A 17,989-nucleotide genomic window follows, 5' to 3' on the forward strand; every position below is an offset into this window, starting at 1 on the left:
CTACATGAAATAAACTCTTCTCTGCATAAAAGTGCGTGAACTTTTCTCTACATGAAATAAACTTTTCTCTGCATAAAAGTGCGTGAACTTTTCTCTACATGGAATAAACTTTTCTCTGCATAAAAGTGCGTGAACTTTTCTCTTCATGGGATAAATTTTTCTCTACATAAAAGTGCGTGAACTTTTCTCTACATGGAATAAAATTTTCTTTGCATAAAAGTGCGTGAACTTTTCTCTACATGGAATAAACGTTTCTCTGCATAAAAGTGCGTGAACTTTTCTCTACATGGAATAAACTTTTTTCCTGCATAAAAGTGCGTGAACTTTTCTCTACATGAAGGAACTTTGTTGCACTATAATTTATCAAATAAATTTGCTGCACTATAATTTATCATTTGTGTGATTTGCCATCAAGGACAACACTTGTCTCATAATGCCAACAATCTCCCCCTTTGGACTTGTCATACTGAGAATTGTCATCTAATATCTCTTCCGTAGATTCATCTAGATATATATAAGTGAGTTGATCTTCTATGAGTTGTTTGCCATCAAGTACAACACATGCATCATAATGCCAACACTAAGTACACCCATAAAGAAAAAAGGGAAGAGACAGAGACAAATGCCATTGTACTTTAGGACAAGAAAAGGCAAAAGAATTAGGCAAGGAAGACCTCAAGCACCCACCAAAATTCCTATTTTCATTGAAGACTGACCAAAGCAGTAAGAAAGGATAACTCCCCTTGTGAAAAATCAAGGAGAAGGATCATCAGGACAAGCCTCTCTCAAGTCTCCCATCACTTATGTTAGGAGGCCTGTCACAGGGTATGCCTCATCAAAAGGAAAAGGTCTCCTACAGGATACAAAAAAGGACCTACAGGAAGCAGAGGCCATCCTACAGGAAAATTTGCTAAACCTACACAAAACTTAGAAAATGGACCAAGAAGGTATCGCTCAGCAAGAAACAAAGAAGGAAGATCCAGAACTGAGGGAACCTAGTCCTCAAGCCAACCTTAACTCTTACTATAGGTTCACTGAAGGAGGTAGGGTCATTCCATAGAAATTTTCCATCCCCTTATTCTTTGAGCTTGAAAAAGAAAGGGAAAAATACATCAGTGGCTGGAAATTACCAAATATAAAGGAACAAAGTATGTAGGCCACATGGAGGAGAAAGTAAAGGAGATGGGTAGAGAAATAAGCAGCATAAGGGACAGAGGAGCAATGATGAAAGCTCAATTGGAAGAAGAGAATGCATGGCTAAGGGGAAAACTACAAGAAAGAGAAATTCAGTTGGTAGCTATGGCCATTTTATCCCTAGAGGCAATCTAGTATAGGATTCCAACAAATTGTTATGCCTTGTATCTTAAGGAGGAGTGGCTACAGTTCCAAATTAATACTTTAGCATAGAGAGGCACTATGCCCTTCCAAGACTATGGAAAGTTCATTGATTTATGTGATCAAAGAACCTTGGAAGATAGAGCTAAGATGTCTGAGTTTTACCTACACAACCTGGCCCTGGCATATTTGGATGTGTGGGACCCAAATTCAAAACTAGGGGACTTGCAATTGATGGACTTGGCATCATGGATGAATGATGAGGAGGTAAGGGTAGCAAAGTTGAAGAAGGTAATTACAAGAGAAGAAACAGAACCCCTTATGATAAGATATGAGAAATCTAACCCAATGGCTTTCATCAACACCCACAACCTGATTGCAAATGATCCTAACTTTGCACCTAGGTACCTTGTTAACGAAGAGCAAGTAGTCACACACTTTGAAGACATGTTCAGAATGTTAGGGGATGATAGCATGCAAGCTTGCCAGAGGAGATGGAACACCTTTCGCTACAGCCTGAAAATCAGATAATTCCATTCTCCTCAAAGAATGAGAGAGGCACTAAACAGAACACCCATGTACAAGCAAGCTCTACAAAGACTCAAAGTCAAATGAATTGGCTTGAGACTCAATCCACCACTGCTCTTAGGAATGATGGAAGGAAGGAAGGAAGAGGAATAAAGAAATAAGTGGGAAGAGAGAGAGAGGAAGGCAAGATTCTATTCACAAGAAGAAGAAACTACAACAAAAGCATGCGAGGTTAGGGAGGCCACTAGAGCAATGAAGGACATGGATATAGATTGAGTTGCTTACAAGATGAGCAACACTTTTAGTAGGGGTGATGATGATCCTCGTCATTGGGTAACTATATGGACCTTGATATGCCTTCAAGATTATTTAAAAATCAACTCTTCTCATAATTCCTTACATATTTTGATTATATTTTGCTTAATGAGATGAGTAAAACTGAGATGTTATGCCTAGTGGACTAATGTGTATTGATTGCAGGTTTTTATGAGCAAATCATGGAAATTTTGGCTAATTGAGGGCATAAAATCGAATGAGGCAAGGAGGAGAGATTGTAGGAGATATATCCCCCTCATTTAATCCTCACTCATTCAAATATTCCTCCATCAAATTACACTAGCTCGTTGTTGCAAGTAGCTGAGTCATGAAGATTAAAAGGTAGCCGAGCCAGTGACAGTCAAAGAGCCAGTTCATCTTGAATTTTGGAGACTTCAGTTGTATAAATAAAGAGCACTAGAGCCTCATTATGATTAGGATTTTTTTATGTAAGAGCACTAAGCATTTTTCGAGTTCAAGACTTGTGGAAGACATTGTTATGTAATTTTCTGATATGATAATGAGAATGAACATTTGGTTGATCCAACATTGAGTTGAATCATAGGGCTAAAGCTCTCGATTTAGGGACCAACCCTAGCAGCAAATGATCCTCTTCTTGTATTAGTACGTTTATTTGATTTCATAGATTAATGGTTGAATTGGTCTTAGTATTATTTCATCGCAACTAGTTGTGGATTTGATTAGTTTGCTTCCATTTGTGCATTTCTTTAGCAGTAGCTTAGGGAGATAAAGGAATACCAAAAAGATGATAGTAGGAAGGTTTGGCCTCACTGCTCCCTTTAGGGACCATGGTTTGAGGAAATAACTCCTATGCAGCCCCAAAAAGACAAAATTCTGATTTCTTATCGAATTTAGGGTTTTTTGTTACTGAGGCCAACATCTTATTAGTTTTCAAGAATATGATTTAATTTCCATTTCTGATATCATCATCCTTGCATTATATTTCATAAGGGTTTCACATTATTCTGCAAATTTCTCCATGCATGAAATAGGAAACTAGATAATGAAATTTTGTTTTCTTAGTTGATTGAAAACCTTTCTCATTTGATATGATTCATGGATAAATGCTAGTGATTGATGCAGTGAAGGAGTTTCAATAGTTCAGGGATATATCATGACCAACAACCCCAACCTAAATTCATCCATCCATGATCATCAAAAGCCACTAAGTCCCTCACCCAATCCATCATTCCATAAGAACAACTTTCCAAGGTTGTTGAGCAAATCCAACCATCTTACAAACTCTGTTTTGAGCTCTGAAGAAGTCCTAGTCACTCTCTTGCCTTATTTATCATAGCATTCACCTTCCTTAAGCCCTACACCACCTTCCAAATCACTTCAATTGCTCTCAGTCGGATCCTGTATAAATATAGGGGATCTTATAGAAGAATTAGGACGTCTTGTAGGAGGCATTATGGCATCCTATAGGACGACCTGTAGTGGCTTGTTTTGAGGCCGAAATGTGGAAGAATCATCTAGGAAGATAGGAGAATACTCCTACTTGCCTCCTAAGCAATATGACCTTCCACCACCATCTCTAACCCACCTACCACATCACAAAGAGGATTTAGCATTCACATTTTCAGACAAAAAGGAAAAAAGAGTTATTGTGATTCATTTACATGCACATCAGTATAATGTTTGGTTATTTCATATTACATGCCTAGGATAGTAGGATTACACACATGTTAACTTAGCATTCTTTTGAAGAAAAGCCTCTTAGTAGTTAGTTAGATGAGTGGTGTGTTTAAGAATTTGATTTCAGCCTTTCCTAACTACAGTAGACAAGATTTCAGTTAGTGCAAAATTCCCTATTTCTCATTGGTAATCAAGCTTCTTCTGAATCGATAGAAGGCTGGTTTGAGAAACCATAGTGGTCTATCGCTATCTTAGAAATGAGAAAGAGTGGACCCATCGCATCTACGTGTGCATACAACACTGTCACCTCCAAGTTTGTATGAACACCAGGTTGATAAAGTAAAGTTAGTAGCCCCAAGAGTTGCAACATTCTTGCTGCAATATTGGTGCTCATCGGACTCGAATAGATTTAAAACTATAACTGCTTTCTAGTGATGTAGATAACTAAGCTCGACTACATGCTAGATTTGTTGGAATTTCATTAAAACTTCAAGCTATTGATAAAAATCTATTAAATTTCCTCTTTTATTGACTGTCTTAATGATCTGGCTATTATGTTGATGTGTCTATGTGCTCACTTGCCATGGTAGAAAATAGGAGTTCAACATGATGAAGTGGACACCCTTTATCATCTGTAATCGAACTGTAGCTTGGATGTCTGATATTCAAAAATATTATAAAGGGCAGAAAAAATAGTGTTTTTTATGATTCCATAGCAAAAACAACGTTTTCAGCAGTTTGTAGCAAACTTTGGTAGCAACTTCAAAAAAAACTCTTATGCTACCTCTTTTCTCTCCCTGTTGATTCTATGGTCTTGTTTGATGTTTATAAGATAAATATAGGACTTTAGAATTATCTTTGTTAAGCTTTATACCAAACTTAACCTCTATGGAAATCTACAACAGTTTCGTAGCAAATTCTCGGCTTCATTATGGGCATTTGCTATGGAAGTTCCAAAATTCTGAGTTTTTCTAGTTTCATGATTCATAATGCCTCCTTATGACTACTAATATCATGTTGACTATACATATGGACGAGTTGATTGATTTAGGTATTGTGAAGACAAAATTGATGACTTTACCATATCACAAAGTAGCACTTCAACAATAATCTTGAGGTTTCTCTTTTTGAGCTCAACCTAAATCATTTCAATTTGAGTTTCCAATGTTGTGACTTGTCTATGTAAGATTTTCCTATCTTCGTGTAACCATATGTTCCTATTATAGATATGCTCCAACATTTTGTGGAAAGACAGAGTCCTTCTTATCATATTTTTTTGACTTGTCTGCAGTTTCATCATAAAAACATATTTGCATTAACACTTCATTTTTGTATTCAAAAAGGTCAAGCTTGGTATTGATTACTTATTGTCTATCCTCCCTTAGTTGTTGTTATAGGGCATCTATTTAAATTTTTCTTGAACAACCACCTTACATTTCTTTCTCTTTGATGGTTTTGTTTTATTCGATGGTGCTTCTGGTATCTCTTCAACTCACTGCATTGATCTTGTGATAGGTTTCCTTAAATGAAACTATGTCCTTCTTGAGTAAAATCTAATTTCTTTGCTCTCTTACTTTTCTTCTTGGTTTAAGTTGTAGTCACTTCTGCAGGCTACTCAGTTGGGCTTTCTTCAATGTCTATAGATTCTAGAATGTTAGTCAGTTTGCCCTTATTTGTACTAGGTTATATCTTTTTTATTCTAGTCATTCTCCTCTTAGTACTTGTAGAAGCTTCAATTATAGGTTGTTATGTCACTGTATGATCCTCTGTTCTAGGTTGTTTCTTTGCTCTAGGGGTTGTATATTAGGATTTTGGATTTTTTCTAGAGGGGATAGCAACATCTAGTTCATATCCACTTAGGAATAAAAAGGTAAGCCAATCCCTGTTCAATCTATTTAACTCTTAAACTATTAATGATTTGATAAGACCATGATGAAAAACATACGTACTACCTGTATCTGGTTTAGCTTGAACCTTGTTAGCCATCTTTACTAAACTTCTGAAGAGATAGAAAGGGATGTCTAAGGGTTGTTTACTTATGATGTGGAGCAACAACCTAAAGTGGTATTGGTATATGATATGGAACCTTCCTTCACATGTAAAATACTTTTTAATAACCATCAACAACTTGGAATAATGCTCCTTAAGTCAAGCTCTGGGGACGCCCACTGTCATATCAATAACCTGATGCTCTTCCTTCAAGAATTCATCACAATTATGCGACTAGAAGTTTTGAACTTTAAACCATGTTTCCCCTGACATTGGGTTTTATGTAGCATAAAAAATGGTGTCTTGGGAGACAATCAAACTTAAGAGGTCAACCTTCGTGCTAATCCCTGTGAATTTGAGGGCGAAGTCCTTAGTGATTTACGCATGAAAACCCTGCAACAAAATCAAAGACATCTCACACTGACAAATGATTATGTAAAAGCTGGGTCTTCTTCAAGAAGTTTCATATCTATGGGCTCATAACATACTACAACCCCTTCTTTATAGTGTTTTCTAGTGGCCATGCTTGTAAACACGTCGAGAGTTACTTGTGAGCTACTTCCCCTTCACCTACAACCAAATTTAGAATACCCAGACCTCACTTAGACTACGACTAATCCTGTTTTGACAACAGAAACCTTATTCCACGACAACACATGAACTTTTTGATAGGAGCAAATGGTATAAAGGGGAAAATGAGAGGCAAGGGTGAATGAAAAGGAGTGGAGGACACGAGAATGAATATGTATAACGAATCAATACATTCAACATCACTAACAATCATTTAAAATAAAACCATTATATAGCAACAAACTTGCTAGTGAGACAAGTGTCGGAATGGACCGTTTTGCTATGGAACTGTCAGGGACTTTCGTAGAAAATTTTGGCTTTTCTTAACTACATTTGCTGTGAAATATTGTAAAAGTGTCAATTAAGTGTAATATGAAATGATAACCTCAGGATAGATGGAATTATGACCTTTTTCTTTTTATGAGGACCTTATCAAACATTATATGGACTCTATGACAAGTCTCACATTAACCTAAACATAAAAACTCTATTTATAATGACCAATCAAACTAATTTTTTTATTTTTTTTTGTGTTATCATAGATAACAATGGCTCCAATGGGGATGTTGTGCCCCATTGGTGCAACAAAGAACTAGTAGACCAATTTCCTTATTGAAAACTCAAAATCGATGACATAATATTCAAGCTTTTATGGCCTCCACTTCAAGCTCAAACATATCAAATATATCATCCACACCTGCAAATGAGAAAATAAAAATGGAGTATATACAATGGTGTTTTCTCCAACTGGATCAAGAGATATAATGTTTGAGAAACCTTCCATGAGCAGGTCCTCATGCATATAATTAACCATTCATCTCTTGTAATATGAATGTATTACTTCCATGATAGGTTAAAATCTTATATGGCCCATTCCAGAGATTTTCACACTTGTCATGTTTTCCTTTTTCTTCAATCTTAGCCTCCCACTTCAAAACTACATCTTGACGGTTTAAATTTTATTCTTTGGTCTTTTTGTCAAAATTCTTTTTTTTTTGTTTTCAGATTTCTTAAGATTGTTTTAAACTTCTTCTCTTTTTTCCTGCGGAGCAAATAATTGGTTGATCCTCCATTGGATAGAATTTGGTTCTTCTTCTAGTCCCTACAATAGTTTCATGACTAGAACTCCAAGAGAACTAGGAAAAAGAGCTTCAGTTCCATAAACTAACTCATAAGGAGAAACTCCTATATAACTTTTAGTACAATTTTTGTCATACCATAGAGAAAATTTAAGCTTTAAATTCCATGACCTTTTATTTTCCTGCAAGATCTTTTTGATGATTCTAATTAGCCTTTTGTTTGATGATTTAGCGAAGCCATTACCTTGGGGTTAATAAGTTGTAGAATGACCAAAAGTGGTATTATATTGGTTACAAAAACTTAGCAGCCTTTGTGATTTGAAAGCCTGAGAATTATCAGTGATGATCTTCATGGGGTAGCCAAACCTTGACATGATGTTGCTTTCCAGAATTTTAATAATGACTGCATCTATAGCTTGTCTTGTGGGAATTTCTTCAATCCATTTTGTGAAGTAATCAATGGCAGTTAAGATCCATTGATGTTGGCCTAAAGATGTAGGATGTATTTTGAAAATAAAATCTAACCCCCACTTTTGGGAAGGAGCTTCCACAAAAATAGGTTTCAAAGACAATGAGATTTAGTTCCTTTTCCCATCAAATATTTGACATTCATGACAAGCAATAACCTTTTTGTATACATCTCTAAACATTGAAGTCCAATCAAATCTTGCTTTAAGTATTTGATTCACTGTTTCTCTCTAGTAATGATTTCATCCACAATCAACTTTATGAAACTCTTCAATCACTTTTTCAGCCTCATCTTCTAATAGTCAGTTAAGAAGTATTCCACCCGAATCTTTCCAATATAAAAATTTATTCAAAATACAATATCTCATTGATTTCAACTTGAAAAATATGGATTTTGACATTGTTAGTTCAGTAGGAGCTCTATGATTTTGCAGTACAAAGAAAACATCTTTATACCAATTTGATATTGTAAACTTTTCTTCAACAAGGATCAACTCTTCATCTTCAATTGTACCTAAATTTTCTGCTACAAAATTGATATCTAGATAGTCAAAATTTGATATGAAACTCAAGCTTGGTATTGATTAATTCTTGTCTTCCTCCCTTAATTATTCTTGTAGGACCTCTATTTAATTTTTTTCTTGAACAACCTCCTCACATTTCTTTTTCTTTGATGGTTTTGTTTTTATCCAATGGTGCTTCTGGTATCTCTTGAACTTACTGCATTGATCTTGTGACAGGTTTCCTTGGCCTAAAAATGAAACCACATTCTTCTTGAGTAAAATCTTATTTCTTTTCTCTCTTTCTTTTCTTCTTGGTTTCAGTTGGAGTCACTTTTGCAGGCTGCTCAATTGGGCTTTCTTCAATGTCTAGAGATTCTAGAATGTTAGTCAGTTTTCCATTCTTTGTACTATGTTCTCTCTTCTGTTTTCTGGTCATTTTCCTCTTAGTACTTGTAGAAGCTTCAATGATAGGTTGTTATGTCACTGAATGCTCCTCTCTTCTAGGTTTTTTCTCTACTCTAGGGGTTGTAGATTTGGATTTTGGAGTTTTTCTAGAGGGGGTAGCAACATCTAGATGATATCCAGTTAGGAACAAAAAGGTAAGCCAATCCCTGTTCAATCTATTTAACTCTTCAACTATTAACAATTTGATAATACGATGATGAAAAACATATGTACTACTTGTATCTGGTTTAGCTTGAACCTTGTCAGTGATCCAAAACGGATTCAGTTTTGACTCCAGATCAAAGTCTCAAAATTCAGTTGAAAGTGGGATCAAGTAGAGGTGCTCGATGAGATGATTCCAACGGTGTGAACGGCACGAAAATATAAGTTTGGATGAAGAAGTTAAGGCCAGTCAAAGTTTCAGGCAAACTAGGGCAAAAAAGGTAAAAAAGTCAAAGTCAACAAAAGTCAAAGTCAAAGTCAAAGTCAATGGTCATAAAGTCAAAGATGACATTAGCAAGACACTTGTCATCTCGAGAATGTGCCACATGCCTGTGATGATGTTGGCAAGGAGGGTGAAGTGGCTGGTTTTGATTGGTGCATTTGGACCAATTCGGAGTTGACACGTGGCAGCCCGAATTTGTCCAATGTTGGCATGTCAATCCGAAAAATTGGGGGTCAGGGAGGATCGAACCCCTGACCTTTTGGATTCCTAAGTCTTCGTCATATTCCGCTCACCGAATGAGCCATCGTGTTTCTTATTAAACTGAGTTGATAAAATTATATTTATTTGCGATAAGGGTTAACCGCTGGAAAAGGGCTGAACTATCAGGTCAACCCCAAACCTCCGAACCCTTAACCTTGGAAGTTATGTAACCGTTGGGATTCGAGACAGGTGTCAAGCGATGAATCTAAGGCTCAAAACATATACAATATACCATATCGTAACAATATATCATAATATATCCAAGTGTCGAACCATAAAGCAATAACCTTATCATATATATAATATATGATATATATGTCATATATATAATATATGATATATATGTCATATATATAATGTGATTCAAAATGACGAAGCGCTGGGCAGGGGATTTGACCTGCCAAACTCCCCAAACCTTATAACCTTTCACCACAAGCACTTTCCATTGTGTCATACCTTTGGGCTTGTCAACAAGCCAACACGAAACTGTTTTAAAGTTTATTTGCAGGTAGAGTCCACCGAGGAGCGCCAGTTTTTGGAGGTGCTTTTTGGGATTTGCAGAGGCAGTTTTGTGCATAGAAAGTTGGTTTCTGATAGTGCAAAGGTGGTTTTTTTCATTCCAGGGGGTTTGGAGGTCAATTTGGAAAAATATGAGCAAGTTTATACTCATTTGACTCAAAATTTCGAGCTAGATGCAGTGGTGACATCAATTTTCTCATCTTAGACTCTATTTTTGAGCTCATGCCTATAACAACATTCTTGAAGACAAAATAAAGAGGTCAACACTAGAAGTGAAATGACCAAGAGATGTAGCCAGGAAGTCTAGTGAACTCCTTTATTAAGTTATGTTGTGTTGATGTGCTTGAACATGTTTTCAAATGGTTTAATTGTTTATGTTATTCACAATTTGTTTAATCCATTGCATTAAGTAACATAAGCAAATCCACACATAGTCTATAATACCTTCTTCATTAATGGATCAAGTGGTATCAGAGCTCAAGGTTTCTAAGGTTTGACAAGATTGTGTGAAGATTTGAATGCTTACTAGGTTGGGGCTCAAACAAGGAGAAGGAGAGCTTGTTGAAGCAAACTGTAGGAATTTATAGGGTAAGCTCCTCAGATAGAACACCAAAGGACACTGCTCACAAATAGGTCACAGATCAATACACCAGTATTTTTGACGTGGTTAAAACCCTCAAAGAGGGAAACAGTTCACGGCCTGAGCCAACGGGGCGACTTCAGGCAATTTATTAATAAAATAATGAAAATTTACATAAGCTTCTCTCATGGACGGTTACCCTACAAATGACCCTCCATGCTCTTTAAATAAAGATCATGGACCAATCGGGTGTTAAGCCACGGATCAAGTGTCGGTAATACCGAGGAGAGAATGAACCGTTGGATCACTACATATCGTGACCGTTGGATTGTAAGTTACAAAATGTACATAGTAAAGAAACACACTTTACCTAACTCTATACTAGACCAAGTTATACTTAACTATTTCCTATGTGTCGGAATATCCTAACATCCCCCCTTAAGAACAACTTGGGATAGGATTGAAGGATTTACAAATATGACACAATAGGAGAAGGAAGGAGGCACTAGATCCTATCCCCCCTTAGTGACAACTTCCTGAACTCCAAACATAAATCGAAGTTTAGTAAACTTTGCCTCTGTGAGAGCCTTTGTAAAGATGTCTGCAACATGATCATCTGTTGAACAATATTTCACTTCAAGAACATGGTCGTGAATGAGATTTATGATGAAGTTCATGTGCAGTTCAATGTGTTTGCTGCGCTGATGTTGGACTGGATCTTTGCATAGTTGAATGGCACTTTGATTATCACACCAAAGTGTAGTTAGATGTTGCTGCTGAAAGAAAAACTCTGACAGGATCTGACGAAGCCACAAGGCTTCCTTACTGGCTTCTACGGCACCACGATACTCTGCTTCTGCTGAAGAAAGAGAAATGGCACCTTGTTTCTTTCAAGCCCATGTAACAGGTCCTGAACCAAGAGTGAACACATAACCTGCAGTAGACTTCCAATCATCAGGGTCACCAGCCCAATCGGAATCAGTGAAACCAACCAATAGAGGAGATTCTTCAGCACTGTAATGAATCCCAAACTGAACTGTACCTCGAACATAATGAAGTATTCTTTTAGCTGCTTTCCAATGACTTTCATGTGGGTTTTACATAAACTAAGCAATAAGGCCAACGACAAAGGAAAGGTCAGGACAAGTATGGGTTAGATACAAAAGGTTTCCTAGAAGTTGACGGTATAAGGTAGCATCAACCTCAGTAGAAGTACAAGTCACTGAAAGTTTGACTCCAGAATGAAAGGGAGAAGGGGCTGGCTTACAGTCTTCCATGTGAAAATGGCGTAGAATATCACAGGCATACTTGGACTGGAAAAGGGAAATACCTTCCTTGGATTGCAAGACTTGAAGACCAAGAAAATAATGTAAGTGTCCTAAGTCAGTCATTTCAAACTTCTTTTTAAGGTTGGACTTCACATGGTTTATAAGGTTGGGATCACTACCAGTGAGGATAAGATCATCAACATAAAGAAAAAGAATGATAAGAGACTTGCCCACTTTCTTGGTGTAGACAGTATTGTGAGAATGACACCTAGAAGATCGAGATTCTAAAATAAAGCTATCCATTTTGGTATACCAAGCCCGAGGAGCTTGCTTGAGACCATAAAGGGATTTCTTAAGCCGACATACATGGCTGGAGTCTGTTTGTATAAATCCAATAGGTTGTTCCATATAGATTTCTTCATGCAAGTCCCCATGCAAGAAGGCAGATTTAACATCCATCTGATGGACTTCCCATTTGAAAGAGGCAGCAAGGGAAATAACAAGGCAGACAGAGTTCATTTTGGCAACAGGGGAGAAGGTTTCGGTATAGTCAATGCCTTCAAATTGTGAAAAACCCTTAGCAACAAGACGAGCTTTATGTTTATCAACTTTCCCATCTGGTCCATACTTGGTTTTGTAAACCCATTTGCATCTAACAAGTTTTCGTCCCTTTGGTAGAGGAACAAGATACCATGTATCATTTTCCAATAATGAATGATATTCTTCATTCATAGTTGCTTCCCAATCTAGATGGCCTAAAGCTTCTGCAAAGGTGTCAGGAACATAATTCACTGAAGCTTGAGCCAGTAAAGAAGAGGCTCTATCAAACTGAGAACGTGTATGTCGCTGATCTGTAGGATCACCGGCAAGATCACCTGCTGCATCCCAAGTAGCACAGACCCATTTCGGAAGTTAAGGAGCTGAAGGAGGATCTTGAGAAGGTGGGGGAGGATTGTCATCCTCGCTTTCATCATCTGAAGAAGAAATATATTCAAAAGTAGAAGAGATAGGGAGAGGTGGCACATCTGCCGAGCTGGGCTCGTAGGCCAATATATTTTCAGCAAACTTTACATCTCTTCTAATGATAACATTTTTGGACTTAAGTGGAATAATTCTATATCCTTTGACATCTTTAGAATATCCAACAAAAATACATTTTTCACTCTTAGGTTCTAAAGATTTATGTTTCGCATATGGAATATGGGCCCATGCTTCACTTCCACAAACACGAAAGTGACTTACATCTGGTTTAATTGAGCTCCATGCTTCTTCTGGAGTGATATTCTTTAAAGCCTTAGTAGGAGTGTGATTTATTATGTAATTTGCACAGTTAATTGCTTTTGCCCAAAAATTAAGACCAAGTCCTTTAGATTGAAGCATACAATTAGCCATTTCCTTTAAGGTGCGATTCTTCCTTTCAGCTACACCATTTTGTTGTGGAGTATATGGAACAATATGTTGCATTTGAATTCCATTCTTAGTGCAAAAGTTGATGAATTTGTTGTTAACATATTCTCTGCCATTATCAGATCTTAGCTTAAGAATTTAATGTCCAGATTGTTTTTCAACAAAGGCCTTAAAGGCCAAGAACATGTTAAATACTTCACTCTTGAGTTTTAAGAAGTATACCCAAGTGCGTCTGGAGAAATTATCAATGAAAGTTAGGAAATAATTGTAGCCAGAGAATGAAACAATTGGAAGTGGACCACATAAATCACTATGCACAAGCTGTAAAGGGGCTGAGGCATGCCAAGAGGCACGTTTTTCAAAACTATCCCACTGATGTTTTCCGAGTACACATCCGGAACAAACACCATCTTTGCAAGATACCATTGGAAGACCTGTCACCATATTTTCATTACATATATTCTGAAGGGAGCGACAATTTAAGTGACCAAATCGCTCATGCCAAAGTTTGCTCACTTCATCATTATGAGCAACAAATACCAAGGGAAGATTTGATGATCCAAAGTTGTGAAACTTATACAACCTTGTAGAATCATCAGCAATGCTAGTAGCTAAAATTTGTCTAGGATCTCTTAGGTCCTTAATTACAACATCGTGAGGTGAAAATTCAACGATTTTACCTTCACCTGAATGAGTTATCTGATATACAGATAGAAGGTTGCAGGATAAGGTTGGAACACATAATACATGATTAAATTGACCATTGTCTATATGAACAGTTCCAGTCCCTACAACACTAAGAGATCTATCGTCACCAACATATATATTTTTGGTGTTACAATCATTTAAAGAAGAAAACATGGCTTTGTTTTTGGCCATGTGATAAGAAGCTCCAGAATCAATGAGCCACTCATGAGAATGAGAAGAAGAAGATACATTTAGTGCATATCGAGACCGAGATGCTTGACAACCACATGCAGAAAGTGCTATTCCTGAAGATGAAGTTGAAGTTGAAGAGTGTCCAAATGGATGTTATGCTTCTTCATTGCTGCTTCCAAGGCTTCCATCTTCTTAAAGCATTTGGATTCTAAGTGGCCATCTCGATTACAAAAGTTGCAATGTCTATCAGTCTTCTTCTCTTTGTTTTTATTTGTCTTATCATTTTGTTGAAATGATTTTTCATTTTGAGGCTGAAATTGCTTGGGACCCTTTTTTGGTTTAGGACCATTCATTTTAAGATATAACTTCTTAGGATTCTTTGAATTTGGTTGCTGCTGGGTGGCTAACGCTTTCTTAGAAGAGTTTCTAAGATGAAGAAGACCAAGGTGTAAGATTTTTTCTTGTTCTCTTATTAAAGAATCACAAAAGGAATCAAAAGAAGGGGACTTGTAGGCTTGTCTTTGGGAAATAAAGGCTTCTCTTGTAGAATGGAAGGTGGAAATAAACATAGAATAGGCTGGTCCCAACTTAGTAAGAATGGAATAGATAAGGCTACTATCTTCTTTCTTAACCTTAACACCTTCCAAGAGAAGTCTAAGGGTCTTGAACTTGGACAAAAAATCTTCAATGCAAGAAAAAATATTGGGGTCCAATGTAAGAAACTCATTTTCGAGTTGATGGGCTTTAAGTTCATTTTTAATTCCAAAAACTTTAGTGATTTGTTTCATTGCTTCCTCAGGAGTATCAAGTTCTGCAATATGGAATGTAAGATCTGGAGAAATAGACATCCCTATCAACCCTCGTGCTTGATCTTGCCTATTTTCCAATTTAGTTTCCTTATCATCATCTTTCGGTTTGGTTTCTTGGCCTGAGGCTATTCTGTAGAGACCTTTACTTCTAAGTAAATCCACAATGTAGGACCACCATTGGAAGTAGTTGGTGATATCAAGAATAAATTGGCATGGACTTTCCATTTTAATACAAATTGAAGCTATAGATGATGAAACTAAGTTTTTCAATGGAAAGATCTCGAAAAATTAGGCTGGTTAAGAAAAACGGCTCTGAAAACAGCTGCCGGATTAAGAAGTTATGGCTTTTTGAAGAAAATTTGATGAAGATGTCGACGAAGTGCGGGAATGTGCCCCCTTTCCAAACTTAATCTAATTAGCTCAAAAAAAAGAAGACTTGAACTCAAGACCTCTACTCTCATAAAGTAGCTTTGGACCAAGTGAGCTAAACTAAAAGTTTATAATTTTCGGAAAAGAGGAAGGGGTTTTTTTTTTTCTAAGTCGTTGAAGCTTTGGGATTCCCTACAAAACAAAAAACACAAAAGCCAACACGGACATACAAAAAAAACAAACCTTACGGCTCGAAGTTAACTTTAGCCGAAAACTAAATATTTTCCTCAATGTTTCTCATTTTCCAAGATCACACTAAGGCGCAGCGGAAAAGAGCATACACATGAGAAAAAATTATTCCTTTCTGTTTCTGATTTGCCCAGATCGCACAAAATTGCGGGGCAAAGAGCATACATAGAAATGGAAGGTATAGATCTGGTAATTAAAAAAACAAAAAGCTAAATAAACCGAAATCAAAATAAACAGAGAGAAAACAACTATAAACTGCAAATAAACAATGTATACCTCCAGATCTTAAAAATGACGTAGCTAGGGCTACCGAAAAACTTTTCACGTGAAACGAAAGGGGTTCCTCACTCGAACAGATGCTCCCAACACAATAGAGTAGTCCTCTCAGCTTGAAAGTAGTCAGAAACAATAGATCTAGGAAATGATAGTCGGATGCAGTTCTATTGGCTTCAGATTTGGATCACCAACGGACGCGGCCCTCAAATAGCTCTGATACCATGTAGGAATTTACAGGGTAAGTTCCTCAGATAGAACACCAAAGGACACCACTCATAAATAGATCATAGATCAATACACCAGTATTTTTGACGTGGTTAAAACCCTCACAAAGGGAAACAGTCCACGGCCTGAGCCAATGCGGCCACTTCAAGGAATTTATTAATAAAAGAATGAAAATTTACATAAGCTTCTCTCATGGATGGTTACCCTACAAATGACCCTCCATGCTCTTTAAATAGAGATCATGGACCAACTGGGTGTTAAGCCACGGATCAAGTATCGGTAATACCGATAGAATGAACCGTCGTATCACTACATATCATGACTGTTGGATTGTAAGTTACAAAATGCACATAGTAAAGAAACACACTTCACCTAACTCTATACTAGACCAAGTTATACTTAACTATTTCCTATGCGTCGGAATATCCTAACACAAACCAAGAAATTGGAAGGGTCTCTTCTCGAAGGAGAAGAATGACAGAAGAACATCCCATTGGCATGGAATCTCAATTCTTGGATAGTTTTATGACAATACGTGCAATGGTGGAAGAGATGTATAACGAGTTTAAAAAGGGCAAAGGTGAAGGCACTTCATCATCCAGACCAGATAAAGAATATGAGGAACCTTTTCTCTACTCTCCTCTAGACAAAGACGACAAGGGGAAAGGAGAAAAGCCTCCTCCATCCCCTCCATCATCACCATCATTGTCATCATCATCTTCTTGTCATAAATCTAATTCTAAGAAGAAGAACAAGAAAACATATTTGATTAAATTAGATGTAAAATTTGATTTTCCAATTTATGATGGAGAACTTAATGCTGAAAAGCTTGATAATTGGATAAGGAAAATTGATATATATTGTAGGGTGCAGAAAGTGGATTCAGAAAGAAAAAAGATCCATCTTGCTAGCCTTTGACTTGGAGGAACCGCACTTGTATTGTGGGAAGGCAAGACTCAGGCAGATCTCCAAAAGCATGGTAAAATCATTTCAACTTGGAATGAATTTGTTTCTGCTATTAAAAAGAAATTCTATCCTTTGGATTATATGTAGCAAGCAATTATGAGTTGGCAAACATTATGTCAATTAAGAGGTCAAAGTTTTCAAAGTTATACTCAGGAATTCCGTGAGAGAGCTTTAACATTAGGCATTTCATTAGACTCACCAGAAACTTTGTTGAAATACATAGGTGGTCTTCATAGTGATTTGAGGCATACCATACTTATGTTTAATCCAACTAGCTTAGATTATGTATCTATTCCAGCAACACATCTAGAATCTAGAGGTAGAAATGTAACCCAAGATGTTGGGAAATCATCCAAACCTATTGAAGGCAAGAATAAAGGCAAGAAGAAACTCAAGTGAAAAGAGAAGAAAACAAACATTGTAAAGAAGGATAAACATTCATGCACTCATTGTAAGAAGGAAGGACATGATGAGGCACATTGCTAGTCACTGCATCCATAATTGAAGCCTAAGATGTTCGGGGGTAAAGAGTGAAAGAATGTTACTGCTATTCAGAAGGACTTGGGATCAGATTCAGGTGACGAAACAATGGTTATAGCTATAGGTATTAAAGGTAAAAATTCTAAAGCATCTACACATACTTCTTTAGATTTTGTTGATAATGATAATGATGAGAAGAAAAGAAATGAGCTATTTCACATGAGAGTCATTTCCAAGCATACTAAAATTGATACTTTATTTGATAGTGTGTCACAAGTTAATTTCGTTTCCAAAACAATTGTAAAGAAGTTGGGTCTAGAAACAAAAACTCATAAAAAGCCATATCCATTAGGTTAGGTGTGTGAT

The sequence above is a fragment of the Pinus tabuliformis genome, chromosome 8 (assembly GCF_031772625.1).
Source record: "Pinus tabuliformis cultivar Carrire ecotype Pingquan chromosome 8, CPIR1, whole genome shotgun sequence".
NCBI lineage: Eukaryota > Viridiplantae > Streptophyta > Pinopsida > Pinales > Pinaceae > Pinus > Pinus tabuliformis.